Source organism: Panthera uncia, assembly GCF_023721935.1.
Source record: "Panthera uncia isolate 11264 chromosome A1 unlocalized genomic scaffold, Puncia_PCG_1.0 HiC_scaffold_17, whole genome shotgun sequence".
NCBI classification, from domain to species: Eukaryota; Metazoa; Chordata; class Mammalia; order Carnivora; family Felidae; genus Panthera; species Panthera uncia.
This window is the reverse complement of record NW_026057577.1, coordinates 72,755,723-72,770,005: the sequence shown is the minus strand read 5'-3', so window position 1 is coordinate 72,770,005 and position 14,283 is coordinate 72,755,723. Positions and strand designations below refer to the sequence as shown.

At 35.1% G+C, this 14,283-nt stretch overlaps 1 protein-coding gene across 1 annotated transcript in view; it reads left to right on the top strand.

Annotated features, from left to right (window-relative positions):
- The window catches only part of ELL2 (elongation factor for RNA polymerase II 2), a 71,387-nt gene that overhangs the window by 19,292 nt on the left and 37,812 nt on the right, over positions 1-14,283 (top strand). The window lies entirely within an intron of this gene.

Sequence of the window (14,283 nt, the reverse complement as noted above, 5' to 3'; positions counted from 1 at the left end):
GCTTCCACAGTGTATCTTTGCTAGCTCCATTCTCTCTCCTTACTCCATTCCTTGCCTGGGTGTAGTTCACTGATAAAGATAACTTAGATGTAAATGACTGATAGGTTTAAATCTTAATGGTGTTTGAATTTTAACAAATAAGCTTTTTTAATCCAAATGAATGGCTATTGGATTGGGTCCGGTGTTGGTGCAGGAGGGTGTAGACTGAGAGCAATGGAATACTTGGTCCTACCTTGCTTACTTTGCTTTCTGTCTCCTCTACCCCTCCACCTCCACCCATGGCCCCCTTTTTATTATTCTAACTGGGAACAAAATATATGGACTCAGCATTGTTTCTGAGCCTGCAGCTGCATTCCATCCACCCTTCCCCCCCTTCTCCTTGCAGAGCTCTCACCAGCCTTTTGGGACTTAGTAAAAACAAAGAGTCATTACAGGGGAGAGAGTGGGTTGGCACAGCCTACAGGGAGTACGCAGAGCCACAAATGTGAGGGTCTTATGTACAGTGATCCTCTGTTATTCTCGAGAGCCATGATAATTTAACATTGCCTGTGCTGATTGCTTTAAAAGCTCTGAAGAAGTATGCTTACAGTTTTCCTATGTGGAAAATATTTAGAACTTTTAAGAAGGCTTTAAGAAGGTTTAAATTTAGATTTCCCACAAACAATAGTTTTTCGTAATGAGAAATTTTAGTTATATTTTAATACAGTGTTTCAGAAACTTTGAAAGTTTTCCTAGAAAGGATTTGGCGAATCTAAGAAATTTATAGTCTTTTTACATCATATGTGATTGGAAATAGACATGAACTATCATGGTAGTGTCATATGTACGCATATTTGAAACATATGAAGTACTGTTAAAACTGAAGTACTGTTAAAACATCATTTCAAAAGTGAACATTTAGTGTTAAGAGTAATTCGTTTCCCTGATGCTAAGCACGGCGTGGCTATTGCTGTTCCTAGTAACTAATTATAGGATTTTTCTTGCCTCGGTAATGTCTTTAGAAGGTCAGAATTTAGGTCTTGGCAGGTTAACTTTTAAGCATATTTATTTTTGTGCCTGAACATGTTCTCTAAGGTTGAATTTTCCTCTAAATAAATGTAGCCTGGAACATTAAACAAACTATAGCAGTATGCTGTTAAGGAGTGAAAATGCTGAGAACCATTGACTACCTAGATTTTTATCACCGCAGTTGGCCTGCAGCTTTTATATCATAAAAAAATGTAAATTGTGTCCTTCACAATCCATCTCACCCCTTTCTCTTAGTGGAAGAGGGTGCTCAGTAAATTGAGTGGTCATTGAAGGCATTTTCTGGATTCAGAAAGATGAGGAAGTATCTATGGGAGCAGTTGAGTATGATTTCTAAACTCATAAATATCAGGAGCTGAATAAATCAGCCAAAAATGCCTTGTGGATTCTGAAGGGTATGGATCAACCAATTATCCTCACAGTTCTGATGATACCTAGGAAACTCATAACTAAAGGTTTATTAGGATTATAAATTTCTACAGATTATTCTAATTGAACAGAAAAGGTAGCAGGAAAGATTCACATGGGCTATAGTAATAAGGTGTTTTAAGTTATAATGTTCAGAGAGTTGTGTTGGTGTGATGTACCTGGTTTCCAAAAGCCATCTCCTGATTGTCAGGTAAGCTTTAATACAAATCATTTGTATTTTTATAGAAATATAGAAATACAGTTATCTTGTATTTTAGCTGGATTCTGCAAATGTAGCAGGGGAAAAATTTCCAAAAGTGTTTGTTCCAGTGAAATTTTAAAAACTACACTCTGTATTTTTATGTTTGCTGAAAGTTTCTTGTCTAAAGACGCAACAGAGACAGAGCATAGTTACGGTGTATGTCTTGACACCATCAGGGGAAGTTCTCCCCAGTATACTGTACAGCTTTGAGAGGAAAGGCACTGGGAGCAACTGAACTCATGATTTTAAGTGATGGCAGTTGTCACTGATGCAGTTATGTGCTAACCTAATTTTAAACACATTTCTAATCAATGGTTGTGCTAAAAGGTTTGTTGTGCTATTTATTTCTTATTTACTGCACATTCTTTCAGTCCTTACTGGTGCCAAGTACTTTGCTAAGTGCTTAGTGTGCAAAGATACAAGGATGTGTAAGACATGGGTTCTGCCCTCAGGGAACTCAGAGTCTGACAAACACATATACACTAATACTCAGGAAAGAATTAATAATGTAGGACTTATCCAGAACCTTCCATTCAGAACTTCTATATAAATGGTACTGTCGGAAATAAGGCTTATGTGTATATTTCTGATTGGTATGAATCAGCATTTTAAACAAAGATTTCATTAAATGCAAAATATCACATCCTGGTGATAGGTATGTAAAATTCCTGAGGGCCTACTAAAATCTATGTACATATACATAAAAAGGTAAATCTGTGGTATCATTCAGATAAAAAGTGAAATGGCAAGGTTTTCAATGGCAAATAATGACCACATCCCATGGGCCTTTGGTGGCCTTGCAGAATGCACTTTGCTGCAGCCTCAGGGACTCATGTCCAGGGAATGACTACCCCAGGGCAGTAAGAAATAATGTTAACTTTGTCACAGTAAATAGGATTCCAGACTTCAGTATTTGTTGTGAGAATGTTCCAAAATTTTCTAATAAAATTGGTTACTTCAGAATCAGCAGTCCCGGAGGCTTTAGAAAATAGAAGCTAGTTTAGCATACATAATTTAGAAATTATGTTTTTTTAATGTTTTTATTTATTTTTGAGACAGAGAGAGACAGAGCATGAGCACGGGAGGGGCAGATTGAGAGGGAGACACAGAATCCAAAGCAGGCTCCAGGCTCTGAGCTGTCACAGAGCTTGATGCGAGTCTCGAACTCATGGACTGTGAGATCATGACCTTAGCTGAAGTTGGACGCTTAACTGACTGAGCCACCCAGGCACCCCTAGAAATTACTTTTAAGAGGAGACCTGAAAATAGAAAATATTTTCTGTAAGTACCATGTAGTGTCTCCTGTAAAATAGTGAGTCACACATGCGTTTCCAGGAATGAACAAGGAATAGCCAGCCAAACAAGTTTTAAATGTATGTCTTCCAAAAGGCACTGTGACCTTCTGAAGATTAAATCAGCATTTAACTGCTAACTTTAAAGGCTTGAATAATGCTATAAAACTCTTGCAGTAGAGTCATTAACCCTAAAGAACAGAGGGTTGCATTTTTCTTGTAAGCATTCAGAAATACTTTGTCAATTGCTTATTTTTCTTTGCGGGGCTGGGGAGATCAGGTCTGAAAAACTAAATTATACAGTATTTGAAATTAGTAGGCAATTTCAACCCACCTACAAATGCTTTCTGCAAACTACCCTTCTCTAACGTACTTGCTACCTGGGAAGCAGAGATAACTATCCGTTTGAAACAGCAGCAGAGATAAAAATAAATCCCCAACACTGCCATTCCTTCTTAGATGATACGCCTGTACTCTGACTGCTTTCCCCTGCTGTTTTTGGTTTGGCTAGCCCACTGATTTGGCCAATGGTTGTGTTTAGTCAGTCTGCTCAAAGGTTGCTGACTAACAACTACCTTTATACACTCAGCTCTGAGTGTAATTAATACTAGAAGGATGTTAAAATTATATCTTTTTGTAATGGCAGTTGTGCTTTAATCTTTTTAATGTTACAGTGGTTGACATGAATAGATAGCATTTTAATATTTGATTGAATTATAACTCTTCAACCATGTGTTAATTTACTAAGACATTAATACAATAATTTAATTTGAAAGAAATATTTAACTTCCATATATAAGATTATATTATATATAACATATTATAATTTTGCATATCATATAATATATGACATAAAACTTATACCTATATAAAATCTCATTTCACCAGGAATATGGGCTGACATTGTAGAAACTTATTTTATTTCACGCAATAATTGAATCAGACACAGTTTGAAGCTATTGTAAATTGACCAATTTGTATATTTTATGCTGCCACACCTCTGCCCTCCTTTTCTTCTAGATAAGAACTAGCTTCAGGGTTTCTAAGGAAGGAGAGCAGTGAGCTAAATTCACCATCCATGCCTCACATGATGGCTGGCTAACACTACAGGCACCAGGCACCAGGCCCATCCCTGCTCTGGAAGAGTGCAAGATGGCAGAGGGTGGGAAGATGACTTTGACTTTGTTTGTGGTACGTGCAGAAACTATCTCGAAGTGCTTGCTTACCACACCCTCACACAGACTCAAATGTAGGCTACAGCAGGACAAGCCTCCTGAAATATGATGACAAACAGGAATGAAGGCATTCTGCTGTGTCCTTCACCAAACTGCAGTTACTTTGGAAAGCAGCAATTGGAACTATGATTGAAATCTGAAGCAGCCACAAATACCATAAATTGCATTCTTAGCAGTGAGTTAAGCTTACTGTCTGCATTCAATAAGTATTTATGAATACTCACTGTGTACCAGGCACCACAGTAGATACTGTGTAGACAAAGGTAAATAGGACTTTGAAATGCCAGCTCTTGTTCCTAACTGACATCATCTGGTTGTCAATAAAATCTGCCACTGATGGCTTTGCCTTTTTGTTTCCCACCAAAAACTGAAACTTGTGAAGTTGAGTCACCTATGTTACAGAAATTGTCACTTTAATAGCACTCACTTGGGGCGCCTGAGTGGTTTAGCCTCAGGCTTCAGCTCAGGCCATGATCTCACAGTTTGTGGGTTCAAGCCCTGAGTCGGGCTCTGAGCTGAGAGCCCAGGGACTGGAACCTGCTTCAGATTCTGTGTTTCCCTCTCTCTCTCTGCCCCTCCCCCACTTATGCTCTGCCTCTCAAAAATGAATAAACGTTATTTTTTTTTTTTTTTAAATAGCACTCATTTAAGCCTGGAAAATAATATTTTGCCATTCTATAACACCTTGTGGTTCTTACAGCCAAACCACCCCTAAATTTGGATCATGAGCATTACTTAAATATCTTTTGACCTCTTACTATGTTCAAGACACTATTCTAGGCATACAAGATGAGCTTATAAGAGCTTTATTTAAAAGTCGAAATTTAAATAAGCAAGAAAAACAATTTAGTAGAATATGTCCAAGCCCTAGATCTTATTTCAAACAGTGTTTTGATATTTTCTTTAACATTTAATGTCTTTGGAATTGGAATGCATCTCATTGGCATCTTAGTATTGTGTCAAAGTTTGTCAGCATTTTATATTATGTGGTAGCACATAAAATCATAAATAGTCTTACAATTGCTGGCATTGTAGACTCAGTGAATTACAGCAGAGCAGTGGAAGTATTTAGTGTCTGTGTGTTGTGTGATAAGATTTTATCTAAATAAAATCTTTTCAAAAGTTTTCTCTTCTGACCCCACCCTTGACTAGCTTCCATGGTTAGCTCCCTGTGTTAGATAATCTGGAGAATTTACAGGGAAGAGTATATTTTTACAACCATTCTTGAATTGTGATTTAAACTGGAACGGGGGCACTTGGGTGGCTGAGTCTGTCAGGTGTCTGATTCTTGATTTTGGCTCAGGTCTTGATCTCATGGTTCTTGAGATCGAACCCTACATATTTTTTCTCTTTTTCTTTCTTTTTCTCTCTCTCTCTCTATCTTTCTCTCTCTCTCTTTCTCTTTCTCTCTGCCCTTCCCCCACTTGTGCATGCACTCACTCTCTCTGCCTCTCTCAAAATAAATAAACTTAAAAAAAAATTAAACTGGAAGGAACAAAAATTTGAAGCTAAAATCTCAAATTTGTTTTTAAGCTAAAAGTCTTTACTTATAAAAGTAATTTGTTTTGAAAACAAATTTATATTTGAATTATTTTTCAATAATTACAATTAAAATTAATATTTATTACAATAAATATTTAGTGCTAAGTACTCTATACTAAGCACTTTACATATATTACTCTAGTTTAATCCTCACAGGAATGCTGTGAAGCAGATACTTTCATTTTCCTGGTGTGTATACATATCAGGGCTCTGAAGTTAGTTTTTGAAGTTCACACAAATTAGTGAATAAAGGAGCCTACAGTCCACTCTAGCATCTGATTCCAGAGCCTGTTCTCATCACTACAGTGATCCTCACCTGCTTATAATAAATGTTTACCAAGCATTTTATTCATTCTCTCATTCATGTAAACATTTGTTGAGCATCTCCCCAACCAGCAAGAGGAAGAGCAAAAGTCAGGAAGGTCTCAGAGAAGAAATAATGTTTGAATTGGGCTTTGAAGGATTACCAGGAATTGGCTGATCAGAGGAGGAAGAAAATGCCATTCAGTCCAATAGTTCAGCATGAGCAAAGTGGTAAACAGGTTTATCAAATGTTCCCACCTTCTTAAAGAATTTTAATTTTACCTTGGAGATCAATGCTTCTTATTTATAAAATTTCCTGAGTCTGTGATGAGGTCTGGAAATCATGACTTTAAAAATTTTTTTCCCTAGGCTTTCTTATGATAGCTACGTTCACTATAATGAAGAACATGATAAAAATATGTGTATGTAAAGGTGTGTATGTACATTCTGTTCTCAGGAGAAGGTTCACAGTTTTCATTATTTTCTGGGTGGAACCTATTGCAGTCACTGCTTTCAAACATATTTAGAAACAATTCATGGTAAGAAAAAACATTTCACATTATGAACCTTTACACTATAGGTGTACTCATTCACCTAACTTGAAACAGAAGTTTCACAGCACAATATTTATTATCTGTGTAGTTTGATATATTCTATTCTATTTCATTTTAAAAGAATCATAATCACAATCCACTAAATTAATGTCATGACCCGCCAGTGAGTCACAGTCTATGGTTTAAAAAAGCACTGCAGGAGATTATCCTCTTTTTTAAAAATTTTAGCCAGGGAACCATGTAGTCAGACTTACATCGTAACATGCATATTCAGTACCTCCCTGACTTACTCTTTTTATTTGGGAAGGAAGTAAAGCAGGAGTCAAGACTCCATATTTATGGTGAATATTTGGTTGGATGATGGGACTATTCTACAAACCCAAAATAGATTAAAAAACCAGATTGAGACAGGAGGCACAGGGGGTATGTTTCGTTTGGGACATGTTATACGTGAGATGTTTAGGTAATAATCCATACCTCATTCTGTCAGGATGGAGCTTTCCAAGAATCAGTGGCATCTAAGAATTTGGAACAAAAGGATTTTCAAGAAACAACTCCAAAGGACATTTTATAGGAATTAATTATACTTGGAAACTCGGTAGTAAGAAGGAAGAAAGGTGTATTTACAGATGGAATTCTGGTACAAAGCTATATTTAAAGAGTTATTTTTTTTTAACTGTTAAAAATACTGGTTAACTTACGAATACTTATGTGTGTTGGTACTTTTAATTATTAACATTTAGGGAATTTGAAGCTCCTTTTGCCAAATTTTGTTCACACTAATTAAGAATAAAGGCAAACTAATAGAGATAAACTGCATATTGATTCAGTGGAAGAGTATACAACAGAAAAAACTCATGTGGGCAGAAGACTGCAGATGGCATCACAGCATGTTTATAAAGCTTAGTAACAAGCAAAATTAATATGTTGTATAAGTATACACACATGTGATAAAATTATTGAAAGCAAAAAAAAAGGAATGATCATCATAAAAGTTAGAGTAGTTGTTACCTTTGATAGAGAAAGGCAGGCATAAGTGTGGAGCACATGGTTAGATAGATCATTGCTAATGTATTTAAGTTGGGCAGTGACTTCATAGGTATTCATTTTATCATCAAACTTCATGACTCTCAAGCTATATTTATTTTGTAGAAACAAATAATACATAGTTTGTTCTCATTATCCTTAACCTTAAATGTGATTTGTCATCTTTATAGGTTAAATGAGAAAATCCAGAACTATTTCAACAGATACTAAAAGGCATTTGATAAAAATTCAGTATTAAATCTGAATTAAAATTTAAGGCAATAAGTAGAGAATAGAATGAATTCTTCCTTAACACGATTAAAAATATCTTTATCAAACTAATAGCCAATTACCACACTTAGTCATAAGACAATAGAAATATCCTTATTAGTATTAACAATAAAGTACACATGCCCACTACTCTCTCTGTAATATAACATTATTCTGAGAATGCTCAGTAATGGAAAAGAAAATGAAATAAAAGCCATGGATAATCGATAAGTTTGCCAGTAACTGCAGGTAATCCAAGTACACCAAGTAAAAAACTTTAAAAACTTAAGGATTTCTTCCAGTAAAGTAGTCACTTGAGAAATAACTTTTAAAACCATTGGGTGGCTCAAGCGAAGAGACATTTCTTTCAAAATGGAAGAAAGAACAGGACATTTGTAAATGGATGGGAATGATCTAGTAGAAAGCAAAAGTTGATAATGTAAGAAAGACTTGCTAGAGCAGTGCCCCTTTGTAGGTTGGAGAGATAGTAGCTCAGAGGAGAGATTGGCATTAGATAGGAGCAAAGAAGGTTTGTGTATGGAGGCTAGTAGGAAGGCATGTAATTGAGTGCAGATTTTGAAATTCCTGTTATTTGTTGGATCATTTCTTTGGCCTTATCTCCCATCTAAAGATAAATTACATAGGCCACTGTCCAGTAATGTTAGAGCTTAGCAATGTGTTGGCACATGAAACATGCCCAATAAATGATAAATACAATTTTAAAAAAAAATCACTGGCCTCTCTAAGTGCTAGCCATTAGAATTTCAACATAAAAATGATCTCATTTATGGTAGCAACAAAAAAATTACCAAAATGAAATACCAAAAATTAAGTATAGGCCATATTATTCTAGACCCTTCTAAAGGGCTATATGACTTTCCTAGTGGGTATAAAAGAACATGTAAGTGGTAAATGGCAAGACTGTCCATGTATGTAGGTAAGAAATTTTTTAAGTTGTCATTTCATCTTCCTAGTTAATCAGTAGGTAATAACATATCCTATATATACTATTTTTTTAAATACATAAACACAAATGTAAACCTACAAAGTAAATATGAAATGCTCTACACCAAAATGTCATTGCTAATAATTTACATTATATATATATATATATATATATTTGTATTTCCTAATCACTCTATAAACATAAATGTTTTGAGATGCCAAGTTTAAATATGTCAAGAATCTAGGAGAAAGGCTGAATATTAAAGGTTTAAAAAACATGTTGACAATGAAAATAAAGAAGGCAGGCAGGTCTTGAAAAGTTATCTATAGCTGGACACCAGCTAAATATCTTGCTTGTCAACTACTTGATAGAGTTGCTTTGTCATCTATCAATAGAGAAAGAAAGTTTTCTCTCCATCTGTGATCTTTCTCCCCATTGGAAAGAAAGTACAAGCTGACTTATTGGTGTTAACAAGGGTATGGGAGGAAAGGCCACTTTTCTTTTGGCGTTAACAGTTGACATTTTGGAGCAGTAGTATTGTGACATGCCCTAGGAATAGGTTTTGTCTAGAAAGGACAAATTATGGGAATGAAAAGTAGCAGTCAGCTGAATTTAAAAAAATAAAATCCTTAGGGATTTTTAGGTAATAAACTCAGAATGCAGTAGAAACCTGCAGTAGGATAACTAAATTGGGCCCGTAGTATTATTAGAGGGTTGGTACTTATAGTAGCCATAGAGGAAAGGGGCAATCTTTTATAATATTTACACAGCTTAGTGTTTAATCATTCAATAAATTAATATTGGGGATATATTATTTTGGACTGAGAATATGAGGCATAGCCATATTCACAAATATGGTAATACTCTACTAATTAATACTAAGAAATTCTTTGAATGCTTGTTAATTTTCTCTTGTGTTGGTAATTCATTCAAGTCAGTTTTCACAGGTTGGGAATGAGGGATGGTACTTAACAATGTTCCGTTTTTCACATTTCCACAGTTATTCATAAGTTTGTTCTAGGGAGGCTTGGTATTTTGTTTTATCTTTTTTTTTAAGGAAGGTAGTGTTTTGTTCCTTCATAGAGAACTTGAAGCATAAGATAATCATGTATTCAGGATTAATTTTCGATAGTCTTACAGTTCACAATTTCTAATTCTATAAAAAAAAATCTCTAATTAAAAAAATATATTTAAAGGGATAGTGTCATGAAGGGCAAATGTCATTGTGATAACTTAAAATCTAATTATTTTTAAAGCAGTCTTTATTGTTTTTTGATTGAAAAACAAATGAATGCACATTTTAGGATTGTATGTAAAGTACATACAAGGACAAAGATGAGTAAATGTCCTGACAATGAAAAACAGAGCTGGTGTTGCTGGATTTCTTCTAGTCTTTTTTTTTTTATATTTACACCTAAGTTTTAAAAAACTGTAGTCACGGTGTATTTGCTGCTTTTTTATATCCTACTTTTTCTTTTTAACATAGGAGCATTTTCCTATGTCACGAAATAGGAAAAGTTACTCCTAAATAGTTACCTAGAAGCACCTGGGTGGCTCAGTCGGTTAAGCATCTGACTTCAGCTCAGGTCCTGATCTCACAGTTCCTGAGTTCAAGCCCTGCATCGCACTCTGTGCTGACACCTCAGAGCCTGGAGCCTACTTTGGATTCTGCGTCTTCCTGTCTCTCTGCCCCTACTCCTCTCACACTCTGTCTCTCTCAAAAATAAAAATAATAAAAACACTGAAAATTAAAAAAAAAAAATAGCTACCTAACATTTCATTTTATAGATAAACTAACATTTCTTTAGCTATTCTCCCATTACTTATATAGTTTCTATACAACCGTAATGGTTTGATAACCAATTTGTGTAAATCTTTATTTTCATTTCTAATGATTTCTTCAGGTTAGATCCCTAGTTGCGGAATTACTGGGTCGGAACGTATGAATGTTTTTAAAATTTTTGATAACTGTTGCTAAATTGCTACCACATGTTCCCCTCTATCCCCCAAAAGCTGCTGCTGTTTATTTCCAGAGCTGTTTGAAAATACCTGTCACAAGGTGTTTTCCCTTACCAATACTGAATACATGTTCTTAATTTCAAAAATAATCATTTGGTAATGTTTAAAAAGTGTTTGACATTGTGATTTGCTTGATAATATCTGGCACAGGTAAAATGCAATATTTTAAGAAATAGTTGAAATACTGTCATATGTTTTACTGTCTCCACTGATATTGCTAGGAGTGGTTTTGAGTACTCATTATATTATTTATCTTTCCCAATATAGTGGGGAAAATTTTTTATTTTGGTAATTTTATTTTGGTAATTCAAGGACTTTCTTTGAAATATAAATACTCTATTTCTCTAACTTTTAAAAATAATTACTCAATTCTCTAACTTTGTATATATTTTGCTATTTTACTGTTTCTCTTTCCCACTGTTGATAGTCCTCATACTTGAGTGCTTTTGAGTTTTCATCCTCATCATTAGATGCCTATCTTCCTGAAAAGAACATTACAGACTTCTCAAGAAACCTACTTTTTTCATGAAACCAATGCTTTTCTTTTTTGTTTAATGGGTCAGTGCAGTGAATTATTAGCAAGGGGATAAAATATTTTGCTACTTGATAACAGTTTCAGTGTTCTAGAGGAGCCTGTGTTGTGTCATTCTGCCTCTTAACAAAATCACATAACCATCTAGAAGATAATTAAACACTTTTGTGCTACGAATTATCTAAGTACAGTAATTAGCTGTCTATATGTAAATCTTTGCCCTTTCTTTGACAACATATATTCCTTTATTTGAAGGCAAAGATTTGAGGGCTTTGCCAGTAGCTCAAGCACACCATCCTTAAAAATGAATCTTTTTAGTCATGCATTTCTTACAACCACACTAGAGTTGATCTAAGAGATTTGAAATGTTCTCTTATTTACATCAGACCTGCTAAGTGTCATAGAGATTAGAACTGCAGTTTCTAATTCAGCTTAGCTCTTGATGCACTGTATATATCAATAGCTTTATACCCATTAAACCAAATCATTTTATTTCCTTTATAGTCCTGAAGAAAATTAGCATGTGAAATTGACATATGAAAACTGAACAGAAATAAATTTTATGAAATAGACCCTATCTCAGCAATGTATTTTCAGGGTACTTGTTTGAAAAGACATCCATAAAAATTAAAATACTATATAGGCTTTATTCATCTTTAGGACTACCAGTAGCTTTGACACTAAAAATCCCTACAAACTTTAAAATATTGTTTGCATTTATGAAGATTGAATGCTTTAAAGTCACAAAGTTTTGGTCCTCATGAGAACTCTTAATTCTGTTTTCTTTGTTTCTTTGTTGTGCTGTAGCTGCTATCTAGGGCTCTGAAGGCAGCATATTTTTTTATAGGTAGGGCACTTGGGAAAAGTGTTTGCTCCCCTTCTAGATTAGCACCAGGTATCTGTAATTTTTCAGCCTTTCATGGACACCTTTTTGTGGCCTATTCATTCTTGTACCTAATATCTCTGTACTTTGAGTTTGAAATATTTAGAAATTTTGCTAGTCTTTTTGTTGTTTTCCCAGATAGTTTCCTTGACTTCTATTTAAGCTAACACTAAAGTTTGACCTTGAAGGTTTCTAATCCCTTACTTTTGTAAATACTGAGGATTCAGAATATTTGATTATCCATAGGACACTTATCATTGGTCCTTTGCCATTTGAACATTACTTTAAAAATCAAACACATCATTACATATGTGTTTGAATCAAACAAGCGAAAATCAGAGCGGGAGCTCCCCAATAGTGTCTTTATATCACCAGAGCAAACATTTTGAGGCACATACTGGACATTGTGCCAAGCACCTTGAGGAGGGCTATTTCTTTAGATTTCACGACAGTCCTATTAGGTGAATAATATCATTATCCACATTTTACTGATGAGGAAACAAGGGATGAATAAGGCTAAGTTATTTACTCAAAGTAACACAGATGGTAGAATCCGGGCCCACGTTGGAAACTGAGCAGTCTGCTCCAGAATATATCGCATGCTAGATATGGCCAGTTTGCACTGCTCTCTTTTCTTTTATTCTGTATGTAAAAGATACATACATACAGAGGAAAAGAGAGCAGTGCAAACTCACTCTTCTCTTCTTAAGCCATTGAGGAAGACCCAGCTTAGAACTGGAAATACAAAGGGATCCAATAATAAAGAAAGCATTTTAGTTTAGTTTAGTTTAGTTTATTTGAGAGAGAGAGAAGAGAGCAGGACAGGGGCAGAGAGAGAGGGAGAGAGAAAATCCCAAGCAGGCTCTGCACTGCCAGTGCAGAGCCCAGCGTGGGGCTTGAACTCATGAACTGGGAGATCATGACCTGAGCTGAAGTCAGATGCTTAACCAGCTGAGCCACCCAGGCCCCAAAGAAAGCATTTTAAAAAGGAAAAAAGAGAACAAGGCAGCAGAACACTAATTTTGATCTTTGGTATCCTTCAAATATTTGGCACTAATTCTCATCAAAATATGGCACATAAAAGTTCATATTTTGTGTATACTCTTTTCTAAGTGTCATTTAAGATGTGACTAAAATGTAATTAATAAAATTATAGCCCCCAACTATTGTGCATCTTTTTTGCTGTTTCTTTTTCCTTAGCTTAGAGCCTTGATGTTGTGTCTTCCGTCCCCCAGAGCCTGGGGGTTCTGTGATGTCACCACAGTGGCTGCCTCAGCAGTCCCAGTCCCTTGTCATCCCTTTCCTCTACCAGAGCAGTGCTGACTCTCTTTGTAATACATGGTAGATTTCTCTGTAAGATTTATTTTGAAAAAGCATTTGGTAGCTTTAAAAAAAAAAAAAAAAAAAAAAGTGTGATTACTGTTGGTGTTGAAAAACAGATTTAAGAATTGAATATACTTCCAAATCTATATGAAAATATTCCTCAGACTTTGATACTGTTTATGTTATTGAATTTAATGAGTTTTCATTGTAACTTTGACTGGTTTGGAATAATACCATGTGTTTTGCAAAATCTCGGGCCTAGGCCACTTTTAGCAATTTATGTTAATCTTGAGGATTCACATCTGTCAGGTACCAGTCTCTCCCCCAAATTTACACAACTGTTGCTGATGGCCATGCATGAATTCTATTCTTAACTTCCACTCAGCAGCAGTTCCTCCTGGCATATGCAAAGAGTGCTTTCCTCAAGACTCCAGGAGAGCAAGAAGGAGAGAAGATTGGCAGTGAATTTGGAAACTGACATTTTTATTTAGGATTTTTTTTTTTCCCTGTAGAATTCAAGTTTGGGCTTTGTTTCCAAGAAACAAATCATTTTTTTAATTAAAATTCTGCTTTCTACTTGACCAAGAGAATTACTAAACTTAGAATTATTTAGTGTAGTCTCCCTAAGTCCTTTGAAATGCAAAATGGTCTTAAAAACACTC